Below are 20954 nucleotides of genomic sequence, written 5' to 3' on the forward strand. Positions count from 1 at the left end.
AGTCATATTTCTTATTCAAACTTCAAAATGGCAAACATTGGGAAAAGTCCATTCATGGTGGGTTGGGTCAAATTTACTATTCTTACTCCAGTCTAAGAAACATCGGAGAAAGTGCATATATTGGAAGAGGGGGAGTAGATGTACTATTCTAATTCCAGTACAACATACATTGAGGGAAGTGCATGCATTTGGTGATAGGGGTTCCAATGCCAACAGTTAGAGAAAGAGTGTATATTCTGAAGTCAGATTTCCTATTCAGACTCCAATCTATCAAACATTGGGGAAAAAGACATACATTGGTGGGCAGTCATATTTACTATTATAACTCCCATCTAACAATTACTGGGGAAAGAGCATATCTTTAGGGTTCACATTCACCACACCAAAATAATATAATTTCTCCTCCAAAATTGCAAAAAGTATTTCAAATATATAATTTGTAGCAAAAATTGAATTTATATTTGTTAAAATCACAGATTAATAACAATAAATAAAATAATATTAAACATATATTGAAATAATAAGTATACCTCACATTCAGCCATAAACTAAATAGACATTCAAAATTATTTGTCATAAAATAATTGACATTTTATTCCATTTTATATTTAACAAATAAAAATACTTAATCACAGAATAAATGTTAACACAAATACAGCGAAATCCACAAAATACCACCTAATTAGTTTACAAAAGAATACTGTGTAAGAAAAATGAATTAATTTAAAAATACAATTAATTACTTTCCAATTTAAAAGCTGACATCATTAATACATTAATCAATGAATCTTATTTTTTAAAAATATTATTTTTAAAAAACTAGCAATTTAAAATCCCACACTACGAATCTAAAATGTTATACATAACTGAACACACTATGAAACATTCAAACAAATAAATAATGCTTTAAACATTTTAAAAGAGGAACAAATTTACATAAATTAATAAAGAATGCAGGCAATACCCCAATAAACCTTATTTCATTGTATAAATACAAATGAATACACAAACAAACAAATAAAATGTAAAATATGTAGCATAAGCAACAAATTAATTGTGTATTAATATATCATTATTAAATAAAACTGAATCCACCAAATCCCCCAATAAATCCAAAATCAAAAATAAAAATGTACTATATAATTTAATAATGTGTTAAACCTTTAAATAAATAAGTAACAATAAAAAGACATAACATAATAAAGAAATTAATTAACAGATATTAACATACATAAATAAATACCCAGCCAAACCCCTAATAAATTCAGCAACCAGAAAACAATATAAATAACAATGATATATTTAAAAAGAATCTTACAATAGCATATATAATAAAATAAAAACATAAAGTAACACAATTAAATAGCTAGCTCAAATTAAACTATATTTTAAACTTTGATTTAATAATAAAACATTTAAAAACAATATACTTACCTTCAATATTTTGAGCCAAGATATTTTATAGTCATAATATTTTGAAAACGACATTAGGGTTAGATTATATTTTTAGGTTGCTATGTAGGAGGAATATCCTGGTTTTCTTTGTCTGAAATTAGCCAGGTGGCTCCTTCGCTAGCGAATATATGTTATGCCCTCCAGAATCTGAGTCTGATAAATGTACAAATTGTTTGGGGTACAGAGAACATATTCATTGCTTAATTTGAGCTGGGGGTTGCTTGTGAGGTCCACTGGCACTTATTTTTCTGCATCAAACATTTATCGAGAGCAAGAGAAGGAAAAAAAGACAAAGTGGACAGACTGAGGAAGAGAAAAGCGGAAAAACGGTCACAAAGCAGAAAAGCAGGAACCAGCAAGAGTGAAACAAAGGAGCAGGGAGTGTCTTGTAGTGGACTAAAGAGGCATTACCCACTCTTTCCATGCCCAGGAGATGCACTTCATTCGCTACAGATTATTATTCCTTTATTACCCAATGTCAATTGCATTTTATGAGTCACCTTCAACTTTAGAAATCCGGCAGAAAGTAAAAGTAATTCTCTACCTCATGAATTTAGTCAGCAACACATCAGCAGGGGCAACACGCTTCATAGGGTTTAAGGATCCAACCCTAGGAATCTTTTATCAATCTTACTATTCGATGTGCTTATTCTGACTCCCAGGTGTACGTAGTGCCTCTTGTGCTCGTAACTATTAAGAAATTAACTTACTTCTGCTGTTCTTTGATGTTGTTTACTGTAAAACCATAATTGTGGTAGTTTTCAGTTTTATCTCCAGATCCTAAATTTTGTAGCACATCTTTAGGAGATGTACTCTGTGAGAAGCTGGCCTGGTATATTATGGACAATTATGTAAGAGGACACCTTGCACCAGTCCAGACAACCCTTATGGTGATTTAAGAGGTCTTAGAGAACCTTAAAACGCTCTCTAATTGGTAGCTGTGGAGAGCAGCCGTCAGGCTTTATCCAGAAGGAGTGTAAAGCAGCTTGTTTTACCAGAATGCAATCTTATAGTATAGATTAAGTGCAAAAGAACCACACAAGGTATTTATAAAAATATGTATTCATACTTCGCAAAGAAACACAGTAAATAGCACGTAATAAAAAGTTGACCCCAAGGCGGAACTATACTATATACTAACTAAGTGGTATAAGAACCATGACTCGGGTCAAGACGATGTTGAGAGGACGTAGAAGTGGTCGGGACTCAAGTAACCACCCAAGGTGAGTGACTAGGAACCACATGGAGAGTGTGTGCAGTGTGGAAACACAACTGTGTGCTCCGTACAAGTTTACATGTAAGTCGCGCTTTAATTTTTTTAACATTAAAGACCCTTCCCAGTGGACCCTGAAGAAACCCAGTGGAAGACAGAAGGTTGGAGTGGCACCCCACCCGTGGATACCCTAGTACTCACGTTACCTACACCAGGGAAGCCGGGTTAATACATGTGAAGTGGTGTCAGAAACCCACTCGAACCCAGTGGAGGATTTCAAGAAAGTGCTGCTGCTGAAGAAGGAGAAAGTGTCCGGTGGAATCAGAAGGTGGATTCTAGTTGAGGGCTACTTGCAAGCAGAGGGGAGTCCATTTCACTCAGGAGTGACAAGGAGACTTGGAAGACGAATGCTCTCCGATGTCGGGTGTTGCAGGTGAGTTGACAAGGACCTTGACTCTGCAGCTGTAAGGACCAGGCGAGGCTGAGGATGACCGGGGGCTGGGCACGAGCTGTCCCACGAAGGATGTTGAGTGCTGAGGGGTCGGTGTCTGGCGGGAGCACCAACAAGCCTTGGCAAATGCAACCAATGCAGGAGCTGAAGAAGGAGCAACGTCGGGACCAGCAAGGTCCAGGGGACACACCACCAGCAGGGGAGTCAGGGTAGGCCACGAGCAATCAGGAGAGACCAAGAGAAGCAAAGGTGACCCTCAAATGGACCCACAGGCCGGAGGCACTGGAGTCATGAGAGGACCTCAAGCAGCTCACCAAAAGATGCAGGCCACGATGCACACAATGCGTTATGGCCCAAGATCCTGGTCACTGGAGATGCTCGAGGTTGGGGCTACTTGGAGCCCGAAGAGCTTCTTGAAAGTAAGCCAACATGTAAGCCAACCAGTCTTTGAAACTGCAAGTTGACACGGTGCACAAGGGTTCGGCTATTGATGCCCTCACAAGGGAGACTGGCCTCAAACTTGGTGAGAAAGCAGGGCAGGCCTCAGGATCTGTGAAAAACCACCACCTGTGTTGCAGAACCTTTTGGACTCCGGAGAACTTCAGGATTAGCAGACTGGTCGACTCGGTTGCGATGCTTGCGAATGCTGGGAAGTGACTCCTTCACTTCAAAGGAGATTCCTTCAGGTGTCTTTGATGCCCACAGGCCTTGGAAGGTTCCAGTATGGTGCACAGGCACAGACAATGCAGCAGACTGGATAGGAGACCAAGTGGAGCCTAAATGAAGTACAGCAAAATCCAGAGTGCCCAGACGGTATAAGAAGCAGTGGTGTCTGATCTGAATCTTATCCCACGACGTATCTCGGGACCTACACCCAGGTAAGCCCTTAAGTACCCTAGGGAAAGGGTTAGGGTGATTCAGGAGACACTCCCAGGGGAGGGTCTGGACAGTGGGGAGGTTACTCCCATGTCCTTTGTCCAGTGTTGTGCCAGAGCAGGAGCCAAAGGCTCCCAGGACTGGTTTGAACTGGAATATGCATGGGGACACCAAATGTACCTCTCATGCAGACAGAGTGGCACTGGCAAGATCACCCACCCAGCCCCCATATACTAAATCCTGTCTGGGAGGTGGTCACACCCTGTGACAGGATGCCTATTGTTCTGCTTTCCCCTGCTCGAGCTTGGCTTAGCAACAGGAGGGCATAATCATGTCTCTGGTCGGCAGCAACCATTTTATGTTGTCCAGGTCTGGAAGACTGGTACCGGGGACCTAGGGAGCCTAGCGGAGGGCTCTTCCAGTGCTTGGAATCATACCTCCCACACTGTGTATGGTGTAGGGGTATGATTCCAACATGTTTGATACCAAACATGATAGGATTAGTTGCAGCCAGTTTCAAGATGGTCATCGCTTAATTATGCAATGCCCCTCTATATGGTATATTGCTGCTTCATTTACAACCCAGGAGAATGGACTCCGTAGGCTGTAGGGGTGTCTGCTCATGCAGGGGCACCCTCACACATAGAACCAAGCACCCTGCCTTCAGGATTGCAAAGACCAGCTATGGGGTGACTTATAGGTTTTAAGTGCAGTGATCATAGATATAGTAAACCTATATTTAGTAAGAGGTGCTAGCACCATCTTACATAGGCTGCATTGGCAGGCCTGTAGTTTCATTTTGCATGGTTTCCCATGGGTGGCATAATGCATGTGTCAACCCATGGAGGACATCTGGGATATCTATGCCCTGGGTACCTTAGTACCATATACTAGGGACTGATCAGGGCACCACAGTATCCAATCTGGGATGCACCTAAGTACTGAACATAACAATGTAAGGAGAAAGCCAATAGACTAGGGTCCTGATCAGCGGGATCCCAGTCAGACTAGTCAATAACAGCATAGCACATTGCAAAAGGTTGGGGTAACCATGCAGAATGATCCTACCTTGCTACATACTCTGTATTTGAGTCCTTGTTTTGGATGCTGTTATGAGAAGCTCACCTACTTGTAAAAGGTATGTTATTTCTGAGTCTGTCAGCATAACACCTGAAGTCTGTTATTACTCTAGCAGTAATGGCATGTCATTGGTATAAAGGTTGAACAAGGTTGGGGGTATTACAGCACCCATTGACTCCCTGTTCCTGTTTTAATTCCCAATTTTGCATGTTGTTTATTTCCACCATAAGACTTTTGAGGCTATCACATATTGTATTACATTGTGTACTTCTCACCTTCTTGCCTATTCTAGCTTCCAATAGGGTATTGTTTAGTCATGAATACCGGATTAAATTAAAGGGTGGTCAGAAGGCAGTAATGCAGTCACATACGTTACCCTATTTTTCGTGATCACATATTTTCTGCTCAGAGTCTGTGAAATGTAGCTGTGATAAGTGGGTTTAACTTGGGGGCAGATCACTTGTCTAGCTTGAATGTAAAATGTCGCTGTCAATTTGAAACTTCAAAATTCTGGGGTCTGCATGTGTGGGGAGTTTGAATTAACAACGTTTGTGTATAGCAGCCAGTGAAGTTCTCTGAGGGTTGGTGAGATGTGTGGACAATGTGAGAGGTACAGGAGGAGTCTAGCTGCGGCGTTCTGGATGTTCTCCAGTTGGAGTTGAAGACATAATACTGAGACTTGCGGACCACTTTTCTGCACACAGCCCTTATTGTACTATGATGTTGAAAGGTTTCCCAGCAAGCCTATAGATGGTTCTATGTTGCTCTTTAGGGGCCTGGATGCTAAGTACTATTTAGGATGATGTTAGGCAAGAACTCCTTGGCTTCCTTGGCTCACTGGTGGCCACAGCCACTGAGTAATTAAACATGTTCTTAGATGGTTGATAGCAGATACAGAAGGAAAAAGACATTACTAACTTCATTAAATGAAAATAGTCCATTTCTTACTTTATAAAGGATATATCTCTTTGAATATATAATACAACATATATAGTAAAACTGGTGGCTCATGATCTGTTATATAAATTTGGACCCCAAGCACGTTGGGGGAAAGCATAAAAAGAATGGCCTAGGACAAGCTTGGGGTACCATGCGTGGATACCAGGTATGCTAGGTGGATACCGGGCAAAGGGTGGAAGAGTAGCAGCACAGACTGAGGATATCATCCTAGGTGCAGGCCAGCAGATAGGTGCTGCCATCACAAGAGGGCGTGCACTAGAGGGTGATGTACTGAGTTTGGTGACGTTTTCAAGGAGCAGCTGTCTAGAGAGTTTGCCAGGCAGTGTCAGCACTATCAGTTCCCATTAGTTCCTTGCCTACATGGGTAAGGCTATTCATCCTTTTGTCACCTGTTTTTACTATGGCGTCATTGCTTTTCTCTTGTTTGGGTCCCCAATGTTGTTCTGCTGAACTGAAGGACCTGTTCTAGAAAGCCTTCAGTGGATTTCTCGCCTCAAGTGCACCGGGTGTGCCCAGATGTGGGTCCTGGGCTCACTCTGTCACTGGATTGAAGCTAGCCTGGCTGATGAGGGGCGATGCCCCGAAACCGGTCCCAGGATGCTTGTTTCCGGTCCAGGGAGGACTTGGATTGGCAGCTCGGGCTGGACAGTTTCCATGAGGCACAGGGTCAAGACTGATTTGCATTTCGCTGGGTCCAAACTGGGCTGGCATGGTGAGCAAAAGAACAATGGATTTAACCCAGATCTATTGACTGGGGGTGAATGTTTAATTTGCTCCAAATTCCGTCCATCATCAGTGTGTCTTTTGCTTTCGGTGGATAACGGTGGAATTTCAATAGTTTTGTATGAGTGAAATGTCCAACTAACTACAACGTCCCTGAAACCTATGTTTTTTTCAGTGAATTTCAAAGGTTTTTTTAATGCTAATTTGTAACTATAACGTCCCTGAAACCTATGGTTTTTTCAGTGAATTTCAATGGTTTTTTAAATGTTAATTTCTAATTATAATCTTCTTTAAACCTATAGTTTTTTCAGTGATTTTAAATTATCACTCCATTCTTAACCTAGTGAAAACAGCCGATATCCCCATTTTTGCAGCAATAGCTTCCACACATTTATTTTGCTACAAATGAGAACAACAACTAACGGTAATAATATGCAGAGTAGACATTCATAAATGCAAAAATAACACAAAAACACCACTTCCCGATATTTTCAACGAGCAGCCTAATCTGGGGTGCAATCCAAAAACAGGCAATAAGCTGCATTAGCAGTAGGAATCTAACATTTGCCTTTTACTGGTGTAAACCAGGACGACTACCTACAATGTGAAAGGGAGCACAGACGAGAATCACATCGGAAGACCAACATATGTCATAGAGTTACTGATCATGCAGCTCAGACACCCATGAAGGCCACAACACCCACTGTCACCAGCCTCAGGACGCCACCCCGACCACCCCCCTCCCTACTACCACTGAGGCAGCGCAGAACAGGACAGCGGACCTTCCAAAAACGGCATGGTCTCTCAGCCACACAATACTTGAATGTTGGCAGATATGGCAACCAAGTATTTGTGAAGGATGCAACTCACTCATCAATAATAATAATGCACACAATACCAAGTGTAGCGGTGATGTGCTGGACAGACATCACTATGCAGAGCACAGACTCCATGTGTACATATACTGCTGGTGCTTGTAGTGTTGTGGACAATAGACGCAACCATGTTACCTCAGGCAGTGGGGAAGATCTCGGTCATGTACCTGTATTGGCCCCCTCTGGAAGCGGAAGCGCAGTGGGCTGGTCCAATGTACGCCACTCCAGCATAGGAGTATGAATAATAAGATGGGGCTCTGGCGTGGTTCACTTGTGTGAAGGCCAACGAGTCTGCCAGAGTGGGGGGCCTCACCCTGCCATGTGGCTGCTGCCATGACCGAGGGCCTCCTCGACACAAGCCCCCTACGGACTCAGCGGCACAGCCCCGCAGACATATTTCTGTACAGACTACTGCCTTTGATCTACACTGCGGATAACAGGCCTCACAATTCAGATGGAGTAGCGATTGCAGTTGACGCAGTCCAGTACGCAAGACACATTGCTCCCAGTGCGCCCCCCCAGCACAACGCATCATCGCAGAGTGCACACACGCTGAGTGCTTCAGGTGCCACTAACTCACTGCACCATAAGTCATCGCCACGTGGCCTTATTAAGGCAGAATTCAATAGACAAAAGACATTGCTCCGAGTGCGGTCCCCCCCCGGACCACGCATCATCGCAGGATACGTACACGCTGAGCACCAAAGTTACTACTAACTCAGTGCACCATAAGTCATCGTCACATGGCCTTATTAAGGCAGAACTCAATAGACACAAGACACTGCTCCGAGTGCGGCCCCTACGGACCACGCATCATCGCAGGGTACGTACACACTCAGCGGCAAAGGTACTACTAACTCAAGGCCACGTGGCCTTATTAAGGCAGAATTCAATAGACAAAAGACATTGCTCCCAGTGCAGCGTGCCTGGACCACGCATCATCGCAGGGTGCCCATACGCTGGTTGCTTTAGGTGCCACTAACTCAGTGCACCACTTATCATCGCTGGTTGCACACATGCTGAATTGCCAATACTGTGCAGCTCTACGCAACGCCACATGCGGTCATCAGGGCTCACAATTAAAATTGAATTTTCAGTCAGTAATTAGAGTGGAGTAGGCAACTAACTACAACGTCTCTAAAACGTACATAATATTCTTTTAGTATCCGTGCTTCAAGAACTTTTTTTATATCAATTATAGCATCATTGCAGGGTGCACACACACACTGAGTGCTTCAGGACCACTAACTCAGTGCAGCACACCTGATGGACCCTTTATAATACAATATTTTGTTATTTTCAACAAAATAGATTACTGCATGCAGTTGATACCTGTGGTCGTTCTTATGAAGTGAAAAATGTCTCTCCAATTGAAAAAGAAAAGATAGTTCGTAGAAATGTTGAACAAGTAATAGCTGAAGACCTTTAAGGGAGACGTACCCAGGCTCCAGTGTTTACATGGGATTGTAGTGGTATTTGTAGTATACGTCAACAATCTATTGATATTTTACTAAATTTCCTAAGACAATATAAAAAAAAACTGTGAAACAGAAGATTAAGATATTGCAAGAACTAGATCCTTCCAAAGTGAGAAAAAATACAGGGTTGCAAGGTCATTCTCTGGCTTGTCTTTCTAGGAAAGTGTGTCAAAGTCGTTTTCATCATTTAACAATCTTAGTAGTACATCATTCCGAAATGCGAAAGTTAGTTAGAAGATTTTACTACGTGAATACTCCTGCAGTATGTCTAAATGAAATTAGTACAACTCTTTTGCATGGTTCAGTATTGTATGTAAAACAAGTTTGTGATGATATAGAGTTACGTTTCTTTGCTAGTCAAGAGGAGTGTACAGAAAATAAGTGTACGTGTTGAAGAAGAGATAGAAGATAGTAGTGATGTGAAGTTTCAAAAAGAAATAGCAAAGTTTAAAGTAGTTTCTGTTGAAAATCCCAACTATGGGGCCCATTAGGATGTCGGGCGGATTGCCCCCGCCAGGCTGGCGGTAGCCACCGCCAGCCTGGCGGGGGCAATCCGCCCGACATCCTTCCCTGAATTCCCCCCCGCCATATTAGTATGGCGGGGGGGACCACGGCGGAAGAAATCACCGCCCGCCACTTTTCCGCCCCGGTCCCCTTGCGGCCGGGGCGGAAAATGTTGAATATGGTGGCGGTATCTATGAGACACCGCCAGCCATGTTACAATGGGCATTTTGCAATGCTTTTCCGTGGTGGCATGCGGTGTTCACTCTGGGGGGCCCCTGTGGGCCCCCAGAGTGACGGCCAAAGGGGGGTGGCACACGGGGGGCACCATTGGTACCCCCCTGCATTTGCATAATCGCAGCGGCAGGCACCGCGCGGTGCCTGCCACTTCGATTATGCAAATGCGTGCATTTGTTTTTAACATTGTGGCGGGCGGTGCAGTGAGCACCGCCCGCCACAATGTTAAATTGAGGAATGCGCCCGTGGCTGGCGCATCCTAATGCCAATGTCGGGACCCCCGCCCTTTAGGCGGGCGGTCCCAATCTCCGTTAGGGTGGCGGGCGTAATAGACCCCTATGTTTGTATTTGTTCTCTAAGTACTCATTATAAAATTCAAACTAGGAATGTAGATGTGTTTTTAGAAAGTGAAAAGGAAAACAATGATAAATAGAAAGAATTTGCTGCTTATCTGTTTGTGGTGCTGTCAATAATGACTTAAAATTAGTTTCTATACCTCCTAAACTTACAGATTTAAATACATATGAGGCCATCCTTGTATAATCTGTGCACCCTTTTCAGGCTACAATTCGTATGCAGCCTAAAACAGGTAAGATGCCTCCAATAGATCTACAAAGAGGTTTAAAAGGAAGAGTTGTGTATTTAACCATTAGAGTTTAAGAAAAATGTTGAAACTGTTGGTGTAGAAAGAGAGGATACTGAACCTGTACCCACAAGGAGTCGGAAAATATGGCAAGAGTTAGTAGATGTCACGAAAGTCCAAACGGCTACATTATATCTGGTGCAAAACAATATTTACTATAAAATTGTAAATGTAGAAGAAAAATAAATGACTTTAGAAGATGAAACACATATTTCAAGTGGACAAATAACGCATTCCAGTAGGCAACAGGCATTGCTTCCAGTGTGGCTCGCCCGCACCACGCATCATCGCTGGCTGCGCAGACGCTAAATGCTTCTGATGCCCCTATCTCAGTGCAGCACAACTCATGGACCCTTTATGATACAATATTTGGTGTATAATTTCACATCTGCTGTCCTACCTCCGTGTGCCACAAGTCATGAACCCTTTACGATAGAATCTTTTCTGTATTATTTCACATCTGATGCCCGTAGCTTAGTGCAGCACAAATCATTGAACCTTTATGATTGAATCTCTGTGTCTGATCCAATGATTACTGTTGTACTTGTTGCCAGCACCAACAATTCCCGGAGGGCTGGCTTACAATCACCCCACACGCATCCACCACAGATGTCACTGGACATGTGAGTGCACGTCCCTGTACCAGTTCCACTATCTACCTGTGTCTGTGTGTTCATTATGTATACAACATGCTGCCCCTAGGCCCTACCACATTACATAGTGCTCTGGACAGAGTATGCAACCATCTTACCTTTGACAGTGGGGGGAAACTTTAGTCATGTAACTTTGTCTCGGTCATTGTACAAGTACGTACGTAGAGACTGGATCATTAGAGTACTGCAAGGAGAGTGTATAGTGAATTTATAAATGTGTGGGTTTTGGCGGAGTGATTGTATAAGTACTTATATTGGCGCAGTCTAACTCAGACAACAAGCTTGTCTCTAATTGACTGCCCTTAATGTGCTAAAAACTGAAACTTCAACTTTCCATATCTCTGTATTGCTACAGCTGCAACACTCCACTGAATGTGCAATAAACATTCATATCCAGCAGATGTCTCAAGTCCACCATGTTTCTTGTGTAGAACTATGGATGAATGTAGGGTCAGAGATTCCCCGTACCTTCCATGTTGGCCATGTTATGGGACTTGGCTCACTGAGTGACACTTTGGCTTTTGCAACCTGGGTGATGGCCGCATCCAGTGTTGTCAGATTTTTAAGCTTTCTATAGCCCAAACCCAACCAAAAAGTAGCCCAACGTATCCCAATATTGCTACTTTAAGGAAGGAGGGGCAGGGACCGCCTCAAGCAGGTGGTGAATGCATTGGAATTGATGTTGCAGCAGGCTGCCAAGTATATATTTGTCTAATAAAGCACTTTATTGGGTATCAAGAGGAGAGAGAGGATTAGAGGACTAGTCCTTATCCCCGGCTTTAATATATATCATCAAGAAGAACTAGTCTGGTGCTATGTGATAATGAAGGAGCTGTATGTTTTGAGCTGAAAAAAGAAAAGAGCTTTTCTTTTTTATGAAGCCCTCACCCACCAACCTAGTTGGTGGCATGCTTCTTCATCGGGCCCACCTGGTGACACCGAGTGTGTCCCTGGTGTGCTACGACGCCTGGTTACAGCGGAGCAGGTATTCTTACTGAGTGTGCAGTGTAGTGATGTGATAGTGACGTTAAAAACTGTACAGTGGTCCCATTACCAGCGAAGTTTTTTAAAATGTTTGGGCCACTGGCAGCAGTAAACGCAAGGCAGTGGATGTTTGTGGAGCGGTAATTAGGAGCTCCTACATCCAGGAATCGGTCTACATGTTTCAGCCAGGCCTTGATTGTATACTGGCTTTCCTCAGGACCTTATGGTGTGTGTGGTGAGGGATCCCGCACAACTGGGAAAAATATAGCCCAATTGTGCGTGATCTAGCCCAATCTGGGAACACTGCGCATCAATTGATTGCTCATAGAGCTCACGACGGAGCCATGCCCATTGCTCCGCAGTCATTTTCCACAGCCTCACGTTGGACTGGCATACGCCAGACCAGCCCACTCCGCTGACGCTTACAGAGAATGACAACAATGCTACATGGCCCTGATTTTCATTGTAGTGATCTACTGGTCACAGGTCTAGTTGTTAGTATGCCACTGTACAGTGTTGCCAGATTTTTTAAGCATTGTCTAGCCCAAAGCCAACCAAAAAGAAGGGGCAGGGACAGCGTCAAGCAGGCGGTGAATGCATTGAAATTGATGTTGCAGCAGGCTGCCAAGTAAATCTTTGTCTAGTAAAGCGCTTTAATATACTACTTTGCTGGAGCGCTGTGTATATATATTTATAATCTGGCAACTTGCACAAACCAAAATTTCACTGCACAACTGGAAAAAATATAGCCCAATTGTGCGTGTTCTAGCCCAATCTAGCAACACTGATGCCACAGCCACTCCCTCACAGCTCACCACACCCATCCAGCACAAGCGTCACAGGACACGTGACCCTACTAATAAAAAAGACCGGGCGCACGTGCTCTACGCCATTTTAGAGTTGCTCGCAACGCATGCACTGCGGCCGCCACAGTTACACCGCCACGGTGATGGCCCGTCCCGGTGGTCTGGGCACCTCATATTTTGTGTGCTCTGCTGCACCGCAGTCTAGGCCTGAGCCCAACAGCGAGGGCCTAACACCACGTGCGTGGCCTCACTTGTCACTGAGTTAGTAGCACCACAAACACTGAGCGGGTGTATAACCTGCGATGATGATAGGTGCAGTAGTATGTCCTCTGCCATGGTGATATCAAGACTCAGTACCAAATGTGAGACCAGTTTACTTGAAGAACGGAGCTGCATGATGTGGAGGGTGCCCTGTCCGTGAAAAGGTGAGCAGTGAGACCTTGGTGCACAGCGTCGGGCAGATACCTCTGGGTGGCGGGAGTGGATGCGGTACAGCAGTCTGGATGCAGAAAGATGGCACAGCGATTTGGGCGTACGCAGTCGTATATACTCTGCCATTACTAATTCTGTACTATCTTTCAGATGTGGGAGCTTGAGAATTCCACTAGGTCATGGCACGTCATTGGAGACAGAGCGGTGGCGTAAAGGTGAGCTGTGACGGTTTTGTACACAGTATGGGCACTCAGTGTCCCTCCTCATCTCTTCCTATCTCTCCCTCACACTCTTTCTCTCTACCTCTTCCTCTTCCACTGTTTATCTCTTTCTCTCTCTCTTCCTCTCTCTCCCACTCTTCGTCTTTTTCTCTGTTCCTCTTTCTCACACTTTCTCTCTCTCTTCCTCTCTCTAACTGTTTCTCTCTTTGTTTTTCTCACTGTTTCACTCTGTCTTCCTCTCACTTTCTTTTTCTCTTTCTTCCTCTCATTCTCACTGTTTCTCTCATTCTCTCGGTCTTCAACTCACTTTCTTTCTCTCTCTCTCTCTTCCTCTCTCCTTTGATGGATCCATGACGCACAATCTTATCTTGCTTTTTATCTAACAGGCTAAGATTCACAAATCGACCCCCCCCAACACCACCAGTGCTGAACGTGCGTCGAATCTGTGATGATGCGTGGCCATCAACAACGCCTGAGAAAGTTGCTTCGGCACGTAGTGGACCCTCTTATACACACGCCGGTGGCGGAAGGTGAGCAGAGAGACTTCTTTCCGCAGTAGCGGGCAGGCACCTCTGGCCGGTGGGAGTGGATAGTGTGCAGCAGCCTGGGCGCACAACAGCGCACAGACACCTCCGATCAGTGGGAATGGATGGGGTGCAGCAGCCTGATTGTGCACTGACGAAACAGAGAATTACGCTTGTGCAGTTGTATGTACTCTGCAATTACTAATTCTATACTATCTTTCAGATCACTAAACTTGAGGGTGCACTATGTCCCGGCACGTGGTTGGAGACACACCGGTGCCACAAAGGTGAGCTGCGAAGATTTTCTCCAGTGTCAACACTCCCTCTCTTCCTTTGAATGTCTGACAAAATGTAGATATACAAAATATCGACATACAAAAAGATCGCAACAAGAAATCGATGTAAACAATATGGACATCCTATCGCCAACACGGTAAGTACAAAAATATTGAGAAAAAAAATATCGATGTCAAAAATATTGTAATTAAAAAATATTGGTTTTTTTATTCAACAAAAAATGTAAAATAAATTAAATAATACTTATAAATGTAATAAACATAGTTAAAATATGTTATAATATTTAACATTTATAATTAATATACATAATGTAATAAACAATTAATTAAACATATACATATAATACATAATATATACTTACTTAATAATAACTTTTAATAATTATTCTAATAACCTATTAATAATTAATTATATTATAAATTACAAATACATCTATACACATAAAATAATAATATAAATAAAAAATAAATAAAAATGTAAAACAAATTTTAAAAAGTAAGGAGAATATTGGATAGCATAGGGGTAAAAATTACTATTCCAACTCCAGAGAGTGCAACAGTAGAGAAAGTGTTGGATAGGGTAGGGGTAAAAATTACTATTCCAACTCCAGTGAGTGCAACCGTAGGGAAAGTGTTGGATAGCGTAGGGGTAAAAATTACTATTCCAACTCCAGAGAGTGCAACAGTAGGGAAAGTGTTGGATAGCGTAGGGGTAAAAATTACTATGCCAACTCCAGATAGTGCAACAGTAGGGAAAGTGTTGGATAGCGTAGGGGTAAAAATTACTATTCCAACTCCAGAGAGTGCAACAGTAGGGAAAGTGTTGGATAGCGTAATGGTAAAAATTACTATTCCAACTCCAGAGAGTGCAACAGTAGGGAAGGTGTTGGATAGAGTAGAGGTAAAAATTACTATTCCAACTCCAGAGAGTTCAACAGTAGAGAAAGTGTTGGATAGCATAGGGGGTAAAAATTACTATTCCAACTCCAGAGAGTGCAACAGTAGGGAAAGTGTTGGATAGAGTAGGGGTAAAAATTACTATTCCAACTCCAAAGAGTGCAACAGTAGGGAAAGTGTTGGATAGCGTAGAAGTTAAAAACAACATACTTAAAAATAATTAAAATATTAATCAATTAATTATTAAATAACTATAAACTATTTAAAAAAAACAAAAAATAATTTAAACAATAATTAACAATGAAGAATTAATTAATACAAATTAATTAATATAAATTAGCAATACAAAATATATTTAAAAAACATAATACCAAGAACATATTAATTATAAAAAATAATTACCAATTAACAAATATTGAACAACTAAATAATGTTGTATACCCCCAAAAATTAATTATTACAATGAATTAATAATTAATAATGAAAATGAACAATAGTATAATTATCAATACCAATTAATAAAAATACATTATTAATTAATTACATTTAAATTACTTCCCACCCTATTCCCCTATAAACCCACAACCCGCTACAGAACTTAAACAATAAAAATAATTAAATGTATTTTTAATTAATAAAAATGAATAACTAATTTACTATAATTAAATTACTTCCCACCCTATTCCCCTATAAACCCACAACCTGCTACGGCACTAAAACACAAAATTAAAATATACATATAAAATTATTAATGAAATACATTAAAATAATACAAATATCGATATTAGTAACATCGATATATTTGATATCGATATTACTAACTTCGATATTAAAAACATCGATATTACTTACCTTAAGGTCGATATTCTGTCCATCGAAATTATTAACATCGATATTATGTACCATCAAAATTAAAACACTGATATTATTGTATATCGATATTTTAATTTCAATATTTTGGCTACTCACCCTTCCTTTCTCTCTCTCACACGTTCTCTCTTTCTCTGTCTCTTCCTTTCTCTCTCATTCTTTCTTTCTCTCTTCCTCTCTCTCTCTCTCTCCCTCGCTCTCACTCTTTCTCTCTCTCTCTCTTCCTCTCTCTCACTCTTTATCTTTCTCTCTTCCTCTCTCTCACACTGTTTCTCTCTTTCTCTCTTCCTTGTATCTTACTCTTTCTCTCTTTCTCTATCACTCTTTCTGTCTTTGTCTTTTCTCTCTCACTCTTTCTCTCTTTGTCTGTCTTCCTCTCTCTCTCACTCTTTCTCTCTTCCTCTCTCACTCTTTCTCTCTCTCTCTTCCTCTCTCTCACACTGTTTCTCTCTTTCTCTCTTCTTTCTATCCCACTCTTTCTATTTGTGTCTGTGTCTCTGTCATCCACTCTCACTCTCACTCTTTTCTTCTTTCTCCCTCCCTCTCTCTCACTCTTTCTTTCTTTCTCTTTCTCCTTTGCTCGATGCATGACGCACCATCTTATCTTTCTTTTTGTCTTGCAGGCTGTGATTCACAAATGGTTCAGCGATGACATGCCATGGCTGTACATAGTTTTTTTTGTTGTTGTTTTGTTTTAATAAAATGTTTTATATGTAAATCCATACATGACTAAGATTCTTATTTGTCCAATCTCACAAGCATCTTCTTATTAATGGTTCGCAGAGGGATACTTGTGGGCCCAAGAAGGTTGTTGGGGGTATGCTGGTGATGTGGGAAGAGGGTGTGTTTCCTGCTAATATGGGGAGACACAGCGTAAAAGGGGTATCTCTCACAGAAATAGCTCCGGTATGTTTCCAGAAATGCCTCGGACAGATGCCAGTTACGGACTGAATCACAAAATGGCTTTTCAATGCTCATATAGTGTGACTTATGAACAGTTCGCACCCAGGCTCGCAGAGGGACAACTGCGGCCCGTGCGCTCGACTCATAGAGGCAGAACTACGGGCCGTCCGCTCCCAAAGGAACAGCAGCGTAGTAGCTAGCAGACATAGAGGCACAGCAGCGTACTAGCTTGCAAAGGTAGAGAGCTGCGTGCCGAAGGACTGGCTTCTAAAGGCATAGCTGCGAAGTGGTGATGTTGGGCACAGGGAGCGTGAAAGGGTTATCTTCCTACTGGTGTCCTGGAGTGGAAGTCGTGCTGCCTGACGCTCACCTGTTTCTCCCTATTGTTAATAAACCTTAAACCTTCACTGCGTCCATATCATCATTACACAGAGCTCCGGTATATTAAATTGCCCCCGGGACCTTTCTTTTATATTTTCACTCGATGCGAGGCACAAGATGGCTGCTAACACGTCTTGATTTGAAGTGTTAGCAGCCAATCAGAGGCAAGCTTGTGCTCGGGAGTTAGGCACCGACCAGATATATATATATATATATTTTTCCTTTAATATCTCATAAACTACTGAACTGATTTACACCATTTCTACAGAAGCGCGCTTTCTTGACCCAGACGTTTCTCCCTGCCAAATTTGGCGTAATTCCGTTCAGTAGTTTGACCTGTAGCGTTCTCTAAAGTTTCCTATGGAAAATGCGTTGAGAAAAAACATTTTTGGACCCCCCTTTTTTCTCAGCCCCCCTTGACTAATCACCCCTAAACTTTCAAGATAGGAGCTCATCAAAATAGAGAAACTTTTTGGAGAATCGTAAACATTCATCAAACGACGCCAAAGTTATAAGCACATGGAGGTCTTCAGGAGAGGGGCCGCTCAGCATCCCTCCCAACATGAATGAAGCCCCGGGACTGCGGGGACCACAGCGGACCCCCCCCCAGCCCCAGCGAGGCCACGCTATTTTTTTTTAAACTCCCTCCGAGACCTAGCCAACCCCGGAGGCTCATTAAAATAAAACGCAGGAGCCCGCGACCCCAGCGCGAATTGCGCCATTTTTTCTTTTTTTTATGAAAATGCTTTCCTTGGCCCTCGGGGTCCTTCTGAGACCCCTAAGCATGCCTAGGGGGTCAGGGTGTTTCTACCCTACTCCTTCTTTTGTTTTATACCTTTGTTTCTTTGTTGATCTGTTTTCTGTTTTCTGGTGACTCGCTTCTACCAAGTCACCTGGGTGATCCACTAAAGAACTACAAGTACCAGAGTCCCGAGGGGCGATCCGGAGGAGGGGCTAGCGGTGTGCGCTCCATTGATGACTAAACACAATATGGCTCCCTTGAGCTTTGGGCCGACGGGCTCTTGGACGACGCACCTGCGTGCCGGTTCTGGCATCGAGGCCTTTGACTGTTGTGTGGCGGCCTTCTCTTCCACCCCTAACGATCTTTCTCTACTGATGAGGGAAGTTATCCCGAAACCCGAGACATGTCTCGGGCGATATCCTAAAACCCGGGACATGTTTCGAGTCTAGAGATTCATCAGTCCAACAAGTACCGACTTGCACCCACCTGGATGATCCACTAAAGAACTACAAGTACCAGAATCCCGAGGGGCGATCCGGAGGAGGGGCTAGCGGTGTGCGCTCCATTGATGACTAAACACCATATGGCTCCCTTGAGCTTTGGGCCGACGGGCTCTTGGACGACGCACCTGCGTGCCGGTCCTGGCATCGAGGCCTTTGACTGTTGTGTGGCAGCCTGCTCTTCCACCCCTAACGATCTTTCTCTACTGATGAGGGAAGTTATCCCGAAACCCGAGACATGTCTCGGGTGATATCCTAAAACCCGGTACATGTTTCGGGTCTAGAGATTCATCAGTCCAACAAGTACCGACTTGCACCCACCTGGGTGATCCACTAAAGAACTACAAGTACCAGAGTCCCGAGGGGCGATCCAGAGGAGGGGCTAGCGGTGTGCGCTCCATTGATGACTAAACACAATATGGCTCTCTTGAGCTTTGGGCCGACGGGCTCTTGGACGACGCACCTGCGTGCCGGTTCTGGCATCGAGGCCTTTGACTGTTGTGTGGCGGCCTTCTCTTCCACCCCTAATGATCTTTCTCTACTGATGAGGGAAGTTATCCCGAAACCTGAGACATGTCTCGGGCGATATCCTAAAACCCGGGACATGTTTCGGGTCTAGAGATTCATCAGTCCAACAAGTACCGACTTGCACCCACCTAGGTGATCCACTAAAGAACTACAAGTACCAGAATCCCGAGGGGCGATCCGGAGGAGGGGCTAGCGGTGTGCGCTCCATTGATGACTAAACACAATATGGCTCCCTTGAGCTTTGGGCCGACGGGCTCTTGGACGACGCACCTGCGTGCCGGTTCTGGCATCGAGGCCTTTGACTGTTGTGTGGCGGCCTTCTCTTCCACCCCTAACGATCTTTCTCTACTGATGAGGGAAGTTATCCCTAAACTCGAGACATGTCTCGGGCGATATCCTAAAACCCGGTACATGTTTCGGGTCTAGAGATTCATCAGTCCAACAAGTACCGACTTGCACCCACCTGGGTGATCCACTAAAGAACTACAAGTACCAGAGTCCCGAGGGGCGATCCGGAGGAGGGGCTAGTGGTGTGCGCTCCATTGATGACTAAACACAATATGGCTCCCTTGAGCTTTGGGCCGACGGGCTCTTGGACGACGCACCTGCGTGCCGGGTCTGGCATCGAGGTCTTTGACTGTTGTGTGGCGGCCTTCTCTTCCACCCCTAACGATCTTTCTCTACTGATGAGGGAAGTTATCCCGAAACCCGAGACATGTCTCGGGCGATATCCTAAAACCCGGGACATGTTTCGGGTCTAGAGATTCATCAGTCCAACAAGTACCGACTTGCACCCACCTGGGTGATCCACTAAAGAACTACAAGTACCAGAGTCCCGAGGGGCGATCCGGAGGAGGGGCTAGCGGTGTGCGCTCCATTGATGACTAAACATAATATGGCTCCCTTGAGCTTTGGGCCGACGGGCTCTTGGACGACGCACCTGCGTGCCGGTTCTGGCATCGAGGCCTTTGACTGTTGTGTGGCGGCCTTCTCTTCCACCCCTAACGATCTTTCTCTACTGATGAGGGAAGTTATCCCGAAACCCGAGACATGTCTCGGGCGATATCCTAAAACCCGGGACATGTTTCGGGTCTAGAGATTCATCAGTCCAACAAGTACCGACTTGCACCCACCTGGGTGATCCACTAAAGAACTACAAGTACCAGAGTCCCGAGGGGTGATCCGGAGGAGGGGCTAGCGGTGTGCGCTCCATTGATGACTAAACACAATATAGCTCCCTTGAGCTTTGGGCCGACGGGCTCTTGGAAGACGCACCTGCGTGCCGGTTCTGGCATCGAGGCCTTTGACTGTTGTGTGGCGGCCTTCTCTTCCACCCCTAACGATCTTTCTCTACTGATGAGGGAAGTTATCCCGAAACCCGAGATATGTCTCGGGCGATATCCTAAAACCCGGGACATGTTTCGGGTCTAGAGATTCATCAGTCCAACAAGTACCGACTTGCACCCACCTGGGTGATCCACTGAAGAACTACAAGTACCAGAGTCCCGAGGGGCGATCCGGAGGAGGGGCTAGCGGTGTGCGCTCCATTGATGACTAAACACAATATGGCTCCCTTGAGCTTTGGGCCGACGGGCTCTTGGACGACGCACCTGCGTGCCGGTTCTGGCATCGAGGCCTTTGACTGTTGTGTGGCGGCCTTCTCTTCCACCCCTAATGATCTTTCTCTACTGATGAGGGAAGTTATCCGGAAACCCGAGACATGTC

The sequence above is a fragment of the Lissotriton helveticus genome, chromosome 5_1, assembly GCF_964261635.1.
Source record: "Lissotriton helveticus chromosome 5_1, aLisHel1.1, whole genome shotgun sequence".
NCBI lineage: Eukaryota > Metazoa > Chordata > Amphibia > Caudata > Salamandridae > Lissotriton > Lissotriton helveticus.